Below are 13,173 nucleotides of genomic sequence, written 5' to 3' on the forward strand. Positions count from 1 at the left end.
ACATTTAGCATTTCCTTTGCACAACAACAACAATAATTTCACATGGATTTAATTTGGAACCCTGAGGATGTGGAGCGCTAAGGAAGAAAATGTCCAATAATTCATAACTCCAAACTGCTTTGCAGAAATACAGCAAATTTGTTCACCTTTTCAGACAATTACTAGCTGTGTGACAGTATTAACCAAATGGATTTCGTTCCTTTGCTTCTCCTCTCTCTATTCTGTCTTTTAATCTAATGGATTTAGTTACCTTGTGTTAAAGAAGAACGAAGTGGGGCTGAATTTAAAATTTCTGATTTGTGACAGAAGTAACTGCTGACACCTAAAAAGAGGTGAAAGAGAGTCACCACAGCGAGGGCAGGCACTGTTTCTTGTGACAGGAAGGTTTTCATTGGCTGTGAAAGCAGATGGTCCCAGCTGAAAGAAACAAGGCTAGAACAATGGGGAGCAGCCCCCAGACCGTCCTCTGATGCTCCAGGAAGAAGAAAGAATGGGTTCTTCTCTGGCAGTCTCACTGCTTCTCCTCTGTGTGCAGCTGACCTGTGAGTGGGGGCAGTGGTGAGTGGGGCGGAAATACACATGAGGAAAAAGCACACAGCCTTGGCAGTGAACTATAGAGGAGTCGGGACAGGATGGGTCTTATTCTAAGAAGTATCTAAGCTTGGCTATTAAAGCATTTTTTATGAATGAAAATCTCTTTGTTTCCTGTTTACACAGGGTCAAGTGGACAACCACTGGTGCAACAGAGTCCTCCTTCCCTGACAGCTAAGGAAGGTGAGGCCTTTACACTGAACTGTAGTTACCGAGACAGAGCTTCCAATGTCTTCCAATGGTTTAGGCAGGACCCTGAGGGGGGCCTCACCACCCTGATACAAATGTTTCCAACCGTGAGAGAGAAGATCAGTGGAAGATTCACAACCAGGCTGGATACAGAAAGTCAGCTCTTTTCCCTGCTGGCAAAGGATGCTAAGCTCCAAGATTCAACTCTGTTCTTCTGTGGAGTGAGCACACAGTGCCCCTCCGCCACCTGCAGTCATTACCTAAACCTTGCTGAGAGGCCCAAGAGCACACCCTTTCATCTGGGTTTCAAGAGTACTTCCTTCAGTTTTTATATGAGCGAAGGAAGATGTGGGGAGGCCCTGCAAAACCATGGAAACGTTTCCTTCTAGGGCTCACTGTTACTGGACAATGCCTTCAGGTACTGTCCAAGGTAGTTTGCATCTCAGTGTGAAGCCCAAACTCTCAGTCAATACCAGAAAGAAAAAGCACCAAAGGACCAGCATAAATGTCTGCCTTTGAGCTTCCTTTCGTCTTTTACAAAGATATCACAATACAAATCTTGAAAGCCAGAGCCATCCAATTGGGTTGCGAAAGAAAATATATTTGACATTTCAAAAAGATTAGCTTAGAAGATCAAGTATAAAAACCTATAGGAACTGGCATAAAACTTATAAGAGAAGGGGAGGAGAGAAGAGGGAGCGATGGAAAGAGGCTGCCTCCTGAGAGCAGAGTTCAAACCAGGGAGAAAGTTAAGGCTGTGTTTGCAGATAATGAGCCGTGAGCCTTTGGAAAACAGCAAATGCCTTGGTCTTTTCTAGAATCAGGATCTGAAGCAGGTAGAGAGGAAGTAGGGATGTGGGAGACTGTGCTGAAGGCATGGTTCCTGGGAGAGGAGCAGTGAGCAGAGACACCCGGTGTTCAGAGCACTGTTTCTCGTGTCTGAGCCACCAGAGAGCGTCCACTACAGATGATGCTCTCAGTGGCCGTGTGGATAAGATGATCCACACAAAGACGTCCAGTCAGCATCTGTCCACATCCTCGCCTTGCTTCAGCAATAATTATGAATAGATCATCCAAGATGACAGAACCAAGGTTTGCTGTTACCTCAGAAATAGGGTTTTCTCTTACCAGCTAAGATTTAGCTGCTTCTGGTAACAAACTTCTACCCTATCTCTAGTAGCTACAGCTGAGCCTGTGATAGGGAACAATGCCTGTATTATTGTTTATCACTGACACCAAATATAGCACAAGAAGAAATTCAATGGATAATCTTGTCTCAAGGCAGAGCAGGGAAGGCATGGCAATGTCTTCTTAATCCTGCCTGTGGTACCTAAACTTGTGGTATTCTCTGCTCAGGTTTCAGTAGAAATAGAGATGGGAGTGGAAGTAAGGTGTTGCTGCATTCTCCAAGTCCCGTCCCCAGGGACCCACCTACTTCCTCCAGGCAGATCCCATCTCAAATAAAAGTTCTGCAACCTTCAAAAATAGCACCGTTCACCGAGGACCCACTGAGCCTGTTGGGGACATTTACTCCAAACCATAATATTCCAGCCACATGGCTTATGGTCAACTCATAATTGATATATACTCTAACTTCAAAATTCCCCATAGCCTTAGAAATAATTCAAAAATCCATATTCTTTCTTGAGACTCAAGTTAAAGTTTTAACTATGAGCCCTGGTAGAATCAAAAGCAAGTTACATACTTCCATCAGACAGTGGCTGAGATTAAATATTCCTATTCCCAAAGGGAAGGATGGGAAAACAAGGAATGCTCTGACCAAAACAAGACAAAAAGCCGGAAGTTCAAATATCATACCCTGCCACTCCATTTCCAACATCTGGGGCTTCGGTGATGTCATCTGGTCTCCAACAGGTTTGAGTAGCCCTACGCTCCCAGGTCTGCCACCTGCAATACATACAGCCTGTCCCTTGGACCTTCCTCTCTCAGTGCCTGCAGCTTTTGTTGACAGACATTCTCCATTCCTGGGAACTCCACGGCTGCTGCTGATCATCATGAAGACGTGGGGCTGCAGCTTTCTAATAGGAGCCGGGAAAATACATCAAAAACTCATTTGTACATTTACATTTTTACCGTTTCCCTTGCAATGGCTGTGGACATTTTGTAGCGTAAATTACTCTAAGCAGGCAAGAGTGGCAACTATGACCTAACGAGTGCAGAATAACCAGGGACTTGAACTCTTTGGGAACGGAAGCCTAGGTAGTTTCCTGAAGGAAGAAATCTAGGACCCTGTAAGTATTCTCAGATGGTAAGAGGAATTAAGAATGGATGATTTGAGAGAAAATAAATGTGAATTACAGCCTTGGAATAAACAGTAGCAACTTCAACTTGTCCCACTAACCTTTTCTGTCTCTTTTGCAAACACTGGAGTTCTACGTGGTAAGACCACAAAGCACAAGGAGATTTGAGCAGGTCTGGGGACCTATTGTACAGGTGCTATGGTGACCTACTCACTTATGTGGTGGTTACATCTGCACACTGGGCATTACTTGCTGAAAATTCTAGCAGCTCTAAGAACCACTTTCTGGCCAGGGTAGCAACAGCGACAACATTGGGTAATCCTAGAGGTACCAGAGTTTATATCGTAAGAGCAGTAACTAATCAGTGATGGAAAAGTCCTCAGGTAACTTCTCCAGCCTCCTCAAGATTCTTTTTTTTTTTTTTGGTTTTTCGAGACAGGGTTTCTCTGTGGCTTTGGAGCCTGTCCTGGAACTAGCTCTTGTAGACCAGGCTGGTCTCAAACTCACAGAGATCCGCCTGCTTCTGCCTCCTGAGTGCTGGGATTAAAAGCGTGCGCCTCCACCGCCTGGCCCTCAAGATTCATTTAGGATAATCCCAAACGTTAAACTACCAATGTCTCCCAGACATGCCCCCTATATGGTTCTCCAGTTCACTACAGTGGGAGCTGACGTTCTGACATATATTATCTTCCTTCCCTTCCAAATTTACTTCCAAACAACTGTCCCTAAATGCAACTGCAGTTAGGTACTTATTCACAAATATCTGTATTGGTGCTGACTTGATGGGATCTAAACTCAAGATACAGGAATTCCAATCATGATGCCAAGATGAAGATGATGAGGAGAAATTTGAGCCCCTCTTCCATCACCACCATGGAGAGGATGAGATTTTAGAAGCTTCTCTTAGCGTCAGGTGCAATCCTCCCAACTCCTTGCCTGTTTCTGTGAGCGGAGACACATAGCCACCTGTCTGTGCTCCCCAGACAGCATCCATCATGTGCCAAAACTCCAGCCCATGCTCCCAGTGTGGGACTCCAGCCCTGGAATTACATAGACCTCTGCCACTTGTTCTGGAAAAGCACAAAGCTAATGAGATAACGAGGGGCTTTCTAGAGCTCTTATTTCATCTTTTCTCAGAGTAAAATGAGTTTTAAGAGTAACGGAATACAAATCAAACCATCTACAGCAATTACGCTGATGAGGATGTCTGCGATCACTACTTCAGAGCTTCTTGAGGTAGACATTTTTTAATATCTTTGGAAAATACAAGCACAGTTAGATCTTATGTGTTCTGTTTATTCCATTTATTTCTGAATTTAGTCAGTTCTTTTCTCTCAAAAACATCTTTTTTTCTCATTTGTCACTTTGGGAAATTGTGAAGATGTGAACAACTGAATACCTTAGCATATCAGGTGTGCTATATTGTCCATAATTATGTTTTACCTAGTATACTTGATTGTGTTATTTTTGTAAGAAATTTTCTAACTCTGTATCTTCTTTCTTTTCATCCTGTCAAAAAATAAAACCTCACTATTTATTTATTTTCATTTAAACTATAACTAAAGACCTGCTGTCTGAGAAACAGAACAACAAAGGGCCAGGAAGATCTCTCCTTGATGACATATAATCACCCACCCACCTGTGAAAGCATCCCCTGCTTTAAAGAACTGCCAGTAAACACAGAAGACAACATCAGAGCAGGAGCTTGGCCCTGCAGGGAGCTGGGAGCATGGCAATTGTCAGCTTGCCTTGGGCAGTTGTGATCACTACCTGCCTAGGTAAGTAAGCTGTGGGTCTTTCTTCCTATTGGCATCTAGGGTTTTGAAGAAAGAGGGAAGAGTAATAGTAAAAATGCTGCATTGACTCAAAACCACACTTCCAGGAATCAGAAGGCTGGTATGGGCTGCCTGGCACTGGAATCAGGAGGAAAGGCAGGTAATACGGGAACCAGATTGAGACTGTTTCTCTCTCTGACAGATACCACAGTGGAGTCGTTTCCCTCTTCTGTTCCACAGGAGCCAGCACGGCCCAGACAGTCACTCAGCCTCAGCAGGAAAAGTTCGTGCAGGAAGCAGAGTCGGCAACCCTGGACTGCACGTACGACACAAATGATACTAGTGATTATAACTTGTTCTGGTACAGACAGCAAAGAGGGCGGATGACTCTCGTTATTCGCCAGGAAGCTTATAGGCAGCAGGACACAAAAGAGAACCATTTCTCCGTGAACTTCCAGAGAGCAGCGAAGTCCTTCAGCCTGGAGATCTCAGACTCACAGCTGGAAGATGCTGAGATGTATTTCTGTGCACTCATGGAGAGAGGCACAGTGACACAGTCAACAGAGAAAGGCTAACAGAAACCTCAGATCTCAGTCGGTGCAAATATGGAGGAAGTGGCAAGATGACGTAGGTCTGTGGTACATACATGAGACGGCCTAGAAGAATGATGGGGTGGCCTGCTAAATGAAACTTAAAACACCAACTCCAGTAGTGTGCTTGGTATTTGTGACGCTGTCCTCCAGGGTCTGATGACATTCATTAAAAAACTGACCCGTACATGGCACTGAGGCACAAGTTTAGAAATCAGGAAGTAGATGTAGAGGTGAAGCACCTCGTCTCGCTTGCTCAATCCACTTTCAGGAACTGTGTTTCCTTTCCCCACAACACTAGGCTCTGTTGGCTTAAAAGCAAGAACCCTGAAGGACCATCTCACCTTTAGACAAGTTCAGCAGTCATCTCTCTGTGGGCACTACATGCCCAGTGAAGCAGTCCAGGCAAGAGCAGTTTCTCGCCCAAATGGCTAAGGTCACATTTGCCAAACTGTGACCTAGTCTCTAGATATACATCTGTTCACCACCAAAAGGTTTACTTATTGTAGGCCATGAGCATTTTGAAAAGTTTCTCTATTTTGCCTAAACTATGAGAAATTCATGAAACCATAGTACTTTGCATTTCAGGAATAATACAGCTCATTTGCCTAGACCCCTGCCATCATCCCAGCAGACCCCTGATCATAGCTGGCCACAGAGGATGTTTATCACCAGACATCCTTCCTCTTCTTCTACCATTTTTTTACTCACTCCTAGAAATAGCCAGTGTCCACCCCTTCTACACCCTTCCCCCTCAACATTTTCTCCATAACTCTCCCTAGTCATAGTTGGCTGTCTTGAAATCTCCTCACAAAATGAATTAGTCCATTACTTTTCAATTTAGCCTTGGGAAGAAAGCAGCCACAGTAACTTGTGTCAAAATAGCACAAGAATGGTCTCTAATCGGTTGCTAATGTTGTTCCCCTCTGAAACCTCTTCATCTGGGCCTCCATAGTCCACACTGCTCTCAGCACTATTGTCTTCCAAGCTCCTTCTAGGATGGCCCATTAGCCTCATGTACAGATCTGACCTTTTTCCTAGTCCAAAGTCTTCTACATTGCTCAAAAGTGCATGGTCAGACCTGTCATAACAATATCCTGGTGCCAACTTCTGCCTAAGTTCCTTTTCTATTGTGACAACACACCATGGCCAAGGCAACTTATAAAAGAAAGTATTTAATTGGACTTATGGTTTCAGAGATTAGAGTCCATGATGGTGAAGTACAGATGTGATGACGAGAACATCAGAGAACTCACAACGTGAGCTGCATATGGGAGGTAAAGAAAGAGAGATGGCACACCAGAAGCGGGTTGAGTCTTTTGAAACCCTGAAGACAACCTCAGTGTCACAACTTCTCCAACAAGGCCACATCCCCTAATCCTTCCCAAATAGTTCCATCAACTGGGGACCAAGTACTCAAACACATGAGCCTATGGGGCCATTCTCATTCAGACCACTACAGAGACATTAGGGAAACTTCAAGAGGTGAAACCTTTTTGGAGGAACTATGTCACTGGACATTTGCTTTGAAGGTTCACACCTCACCCCATTTCTTGTTCCTTTTCTCTGCTTCCTGTGTATAAAAAAAAGCAACCATCCATCAACCTCCTCCTGCCATCACACATGCCTTTCCTCTGTAACTCTCTTTACCACTCTAGTTGGCTGTAAACCTGGAAGAACAGGGCCTAAAAATGAGGCAGACTAAAGTCTCATTCAAGAGGCAACTTTATTCAGAGCCTCAGACAATTTATACTCCAAGGGTTAAGAAGAATCACATGAGTAAAGTGGACAATCATAAGGACAAGCTAGACCCTTAACTGGCAAACCCATGGAGCTCTTCAATAAGATCGCCCAAAGGAACATCTGTGCTTGAGCAGGTAGTGCTGGCCTCCACCTCACACGCTTCCGATTCTCCAAATCCTGCTCAGCCAGAGCCTGTCTCCTCCTCTGCTAGCTCTCTCATCCTTCCAGCTTTTATCTCATTTCAACCTATTTGCTCCTTGATGAGGTTCTCCAACTAGATAAAAGAGAAGCCATCCTCAAAGGTTCTCACTATGTTCTCTAAACTGCTTTATCCCCCCTTCTGCTCAGAGAAGGCCCTCCTTTCTGCCCTGCATGATCAGCGTTACATGGAATGTCAGCCTTTGCTCACCTACTTAAGTCCTAACTCCACTCCCCACCTTGTCACAGAGTCTTCATGCCATCAGCTCTTAATGTAAAATGTGTTCTCAAGCCTCCTCTCCCAGTCTGCCTTGCAGCTGACTAGAACACTCTACTACCTTTTCTCCAAAGTTGTAAACCTCAACCCCCAACCTTCAGTTTCCGTAAGCATCTACTGCCGTGACTGTGGCTACATTTCTGATTCTTCCCGGTCTTTGCAGTCAAAATTCCAAAGAGCTAATCAGGTAATTTTGACTGTCTCAATAGCAGCAAGATCATAAGTCTAAAACTCCTCCCTCTTTTGGGGACTCTTCTTCTGCTTAAGCCTCTACTCTTACAGGTCCAACCTCCCTACAAATAATCCATAAGATCTCGAACTTTCCTGGACTAAGCAAACACCAGAACAAGCCTCCCTCTAAACAAGCCATAATGTACCCTTGAGTTCTTTGTTTCTCCCCTCCCCGCTTACTACTCTCCCTGTCTGGCTGCCCCCTCACAAGCTTCTCTCACTGCCTCCTCAATGATACCCTTCCTTTTCCTCTGGCTGCTAGGCCTTTCTGTCCAATCATGGCTAGTGTTCCTTAGCAAGCCCAGCCCTTCTAACTACTTGGATGGGTGGGCTCATCCATGAAACCTCATTTTGCCTATTCAAGTTCCTTCTTGGTCCTTTTCCTATCACTTACCTTGAGAGACGCCTCTGTCTTTTCTGCCCACTAACTGCCTCTTACACTCTCTGCAACCCTGACCAGCAGACTCTTGTGTGTATTTGACTTGTTAGCTCAATAAACACATTTCTGATGACCACCAGGCCCACTCTTTCATATGTTCTAATATGACCACTTCTTGAATCTGCCCAGTGCCTTCTATGAGGACCGCTCTCTACTTAGACCCTCTTTGCCTTTATGCCCCATTTTGTTTTTCAGGATTTCAGCTGGTGTTTGTTGTGGGCAACCTCCCTGCCTTCCTTTACATCAATACCTTTCTCCTTTAAGCCTCTATTGATTAGAAAACTTAGATCTGTTCACTACCTATCCATTTACACAGGGAGTTAAAAGACTAGACCCTCAATGAGAAAATCCCTTCTGTTTCTTTAGCACATACTCCCTAGTCTTTTCAAAAAAATCTTACTATCTCTGCCAGTGAAAAACTTCTCCAGCCCCTCACTAGAACAATGCTGTTCCCGAAGGAAAAAATGGGAACCTTCTTTTAGTAATGAATCCAGAGCTCTGCGGTTTTGAAGAATGAAACTTGTGAGCAAGGCTATTTGGTTTTGGGGGATTGTTTAAAGAAGTTGGAGATTGGAAGAAGGGCTAGAAGGGATAGAGAAAGACAGATTATGGGAACGAATACCTAACACTATATATATGCCTCTATATGGAATAATGTGTGTATGTATGCATGTATATGGAATTTAAATATGGTTACTATATAATTGGGAAGGGAGTAAATATTTGTAGGGGAGACCCAGCCAATCACCTTTCTTGTAGGGCGGGGTCCCCCGAGGATATTTTTTACTTTTAAAGATTACGGGTGTGCTTCCCCCCTTCCCTTCTGCTTTTCTGTTCTCCGTGGGAACCTCTGGTTCTGTAAGTCTATTTCCCCATTAAAGCTGTATATGTTTTTACAGTCTGTCTACATTCATTTACGCCGCTACAAATATTCTAACTAGACATCATATGCTACCAAGTAAAACACTCAGTACCTAGAATGGGTTACATATTTTTGAATCATTTGCCAAAAGAGGTCCTATAGACATATACCCCTCAAGCACTAAAGACTATTGCCAATGCTGTTAGTGACCCTCCAGAACTTGATGGGAAGACCTTGTTGATGAAGACACCAGCTACTTCTGGTGACCATGGATAAATCTAGCTGGTACTCAACTGAAAGATTCACCCATACTGGTTAGCATTCATAGTGTTAGAAGGTACTATGCAAGTGGTCAGGGGAGAAAAGTTCTATCATCCAGCTATGAAACCTGTAAGTTATTATAATGACCTGCCTGCAAGGTATGTGCATGGGCACAACAGTGACATATGTTAAGTAATGATCAAACTTTATATATATATATATATATATATATATATATATATATATATATGTCTAAGACCAACTCTGTAAAATGGAACCCATACCTAATATCACTAATGAGGTCAAGAATATAAGACCAGATTAAGTCATGGGCCCATGGGGAAATCTATTATTATTCTGATAAATGAACATAATGATAAAACTACTCCTAAAGACATTGCTATACCCACAGACCAGTGCATCACTCTACCCTCAGCAGAGAAGCTTCTTCTGGCAATAAATATTAATTAACACAGAAATAATATACAGGTGTACAGTGTGCACAGAGTGATAGGCTTTGATTGGGGTGTCTTTATCAAACCTCTCCCCTCAATGCCCAGAGACTATGTGAAAAGGGGCAGAAAGATTGTAGGAATCAGAGATGGTAGATGATTTTATGGAGGAATGAACTAGGAATAGCTATTTTATAGAGAGAGCATCTGAAAGAGTCTAGGACGCTGTTACAAACAGTGTTGCAGTGGTAATGTCAGCTGGCCCTATGTTAAGAGTGGAAAAGACACACAGGCATGTAAAGAGGGAGAGTGGGTGAGCATATCTTAGAGCTAGAAGTTGAAACTGAGGACAATGAGCAGCTGGTTGTTGGGAAGAGTTCGACGACTAGATGCAGGAAGACAAGGATACAGCCACTGGGCCGAGTAGCCAGGAGATAGACATAGACTGAAGTTCAACAGAGGAAGAAAACTCCTGAGGAGCTGGAGCAAAAGGAACTTGAGATGGAACAAAAATGATTAGAAAGACATTCCTATTTTCCTGTACAGTAACCTCACTTTCTCAGGCTGACCATTGTCCAGAGAGGACTGCCCCAGTAAGAAGCTAGTGTACTGGAAGAGTATATGGGGTCCCTGTGTCCTTGGAGTTCAACCATGAAGTATACAGAGTCTTTGGACTGGCTAATGAGGGGAGTTAGGTTGTCTGATTCAAATAGAATATGGTTAGAGTGGTACCAGAGGGAGAGGCAGGAGAGTGCCTCCAGGGAGTGGCTAGAGAATTGCCATAGGGTCTGATATTGTTGGACAGTAATAGTAATATTTCCCTGAGAAAGCTGGGGGCAGGGGCTAAGAAGCAGAGGGGACTTCCCCACGAAAAGAAGTCTGGCCTCTCCTTTCCTGTATAAACAGATGAGTGGTGGACAGATCCGGGTTTTGGTAATCAGCATAGGATAAAAGAGGAAAAGTGTGGCTGCAAAGGGAAGAAGGAAGCCTAGAAAGGAACCTATGAGATAAGGAGATCCCAAGTAGAGAGTGGTCCCTATAGGGAGCCTTGGGCAGATTCAAAGAAGTGTTCGTTGTTAGGGTAAATCACAGGGATGACCCTGCTGGTTATAGGAAATATGCCTTTTGAGCTAATAAGTTGAAGAAAAACAATGGCCCACTGCAAACGCCAGAGGTTGAGCTCTTTTACCCTGGAAACCACCTAAGGCATGAAGACAGCACCTTTCCTCAGAACTTCAATACCAGAGACGCCTCAAGAGTCCTGTGATGAGGACGCAGACCTCGTCCAGAAAGAGCTCGATAGACAGCCACGCACACCCTTTGCCACCTATCTATGAAGACAAAAGTCAGCAGGGTTACTCAGGGCCACATTGTTTTGAAAAGTTTTTCTAATTTTGATTAAATGATGAAAATTTCTCAAAATCACAGCAATTAGTATTCCAGAACTACAATAGTGGCCAGTGGCCATCCAAAAAGGAAGACTTTGCTTCTCACTCTCCATCCCGTCCCTCTCTTTTCCTTTGTATAACCACCCCAGTGCATGGGGATAACAAGTTCTCTGGGTTCCCAATCTGGGACCTCGTTTCTTAGGTTTTCTCTGGTTAGCCTGTTCTGCTGTAGAAGATGCCCTTCCGTTGTCTCTTTGTTATGCTGGCATCTCACTTACTATACTCCCTTAACTGTCACCGTGGTCTCCCCCTAAATCAACTTGTCTCCACTACTTAACTGCATGTCCAGCTCTTCTCCAAATTCCCTTGTCTTACAGTTTCTTTTCCTCACACACACACAGTGCCTCAAGCTCACTGCCAGCTCCAACACTGTCCCCTCTGGTTGCCAGAGTCATCCTTCTCTTCCAATGTCATATGGTACTGAATCTGAATCAAGCCATTCATCTCTGAGTGGCACACCATTGTGAGATGTGCCCTCCGTTCCTCCGCTAAGTACGGGAAGTCAGGAAGTAACATCTCCACGAGGAAAGGCATTTCCCTGAGCACATCAGCATTCATCCTACCCAGAGCACAGTGTTCAGCATGCATTGACAAATCTCTAAGATTGGGCTCAAAATGTATTCTATAATCATTCTATACACTTGGAAGAACATTAAAGGGAAGCATAGAGACGAGGGATGCAGTGAGGTCCACAAAGCATTTGCCTAGTATGTAGGAAGCTCTGAATGCATTACCTAGTGCTACTGGGCAATGCAGAGCGTGCCTGAAATCATGACTCTCAGTAAGTGGAGGCAGGAGGATCGGAATTCAGGTCATCCCGAATTCCTCTGGAAATTCAAGGCTAGCCTCCAAAAAAAAAAAAAAAAAAAAAAAAACCTGTATCAGAATTTTAAGAGATTACAAGGTGCATCTGTGTATTCTAGTGCAGTCACAGGATTCTTTTAGGCAGAAAGGCGTGATAAAAGGTAAGACTTAAAAGCAGTGATAAAGGAAATAATTGGATACATTTTAAATTGTTGTTTACATTTAGCATAAATATAAATCTGAAAATCACGTTGCTTTCATGGTAGCTTTTTATTTATTTACCTACTGATTTTTAATTTATACTGCATGATGCAGAGCCACACCTGTGGATGTCGGAGAACCACTTGCAGGAGTCGGTTCTTGTTTCCCTGTGGACTTGTGGATCCCAGGGATTGAACTCAGGTCGTCAGGCTTGGTTCAGGCTCCTTCACCCACTGACCATCTTGGGGGCCCTAAAATTCATTTCTTGATGCAGTCAAATTCTTTCTTACAATTCCAATGATAAACAGTAGTTGTGTCCTTGACCTGAAGAGGGCACCACTTCCTTGCAGAAGATTTATAAAAAGTCTGGGAAAGCAGGAGAAGCACCTGGCTCCTTGCTGTCTGCTACATTAGAGGAGCTAGCCTCGGCAGTGCTGGGCAGCTTCCCCAAATGGTGATGATGGGGAAAACTGGCAGGCTGACCAACCCAGCTACCACCCAGGCCCAGAACCAGGACTGCTAGGTACCCCATCCCAGCACCCAGCTCATCTATGAACTGCTGGAGCATGTGAAGGGCCAGACCTGCAGATCCAAGGCTACAGCATCTCCATAACACAAGGCAATGATAAGCTATCCAGGAGGAGTCCCAGTGAGGGCCCAGGATCAAGGGTGTAGCAGAAGCCAGATGCCAGGCCAAGGACTCACTGCAGTGAACACTCACAGGCAAAGATATATTAACTGAAGGGTCCATCGTGTGTCCAACTGGGCTACACTGCAGCTTTCATGCCAAGTTTTGTTTGTTTGTTTTTGTTTGGTTGGTTTGGCTTTACTATTAAATTTTGTTTGTGGAG

General features: G+C 44.1%; 1 gene segment (V, D, J or C); it reads left to right on the forward strand.

Annotated features, from left to right (window-relative positions):
- LOC130884944 (T-cell receptor alpha chain constant-like) overlaps window positions 1–13,173 on the forward strand; it is a 265,603-nt gene that overhangs the window by 133,488 nt on the left and 118,942 nt on the right.

The sequence above is a fragment of the Chionomys nivalis genome, chromosome 12 (assembly GCF_950005125.1).
Source record: "Chionomys nivalis chromosome 12, mChiNiv1.1, whole genome shotgun sequence".
Taxonomy (NCBI): Eukaryota; Metazoa; Chordata; class Mammalia; order Rodentia; family Cricetidae; genus Chionomys; species Chionomys nivalis.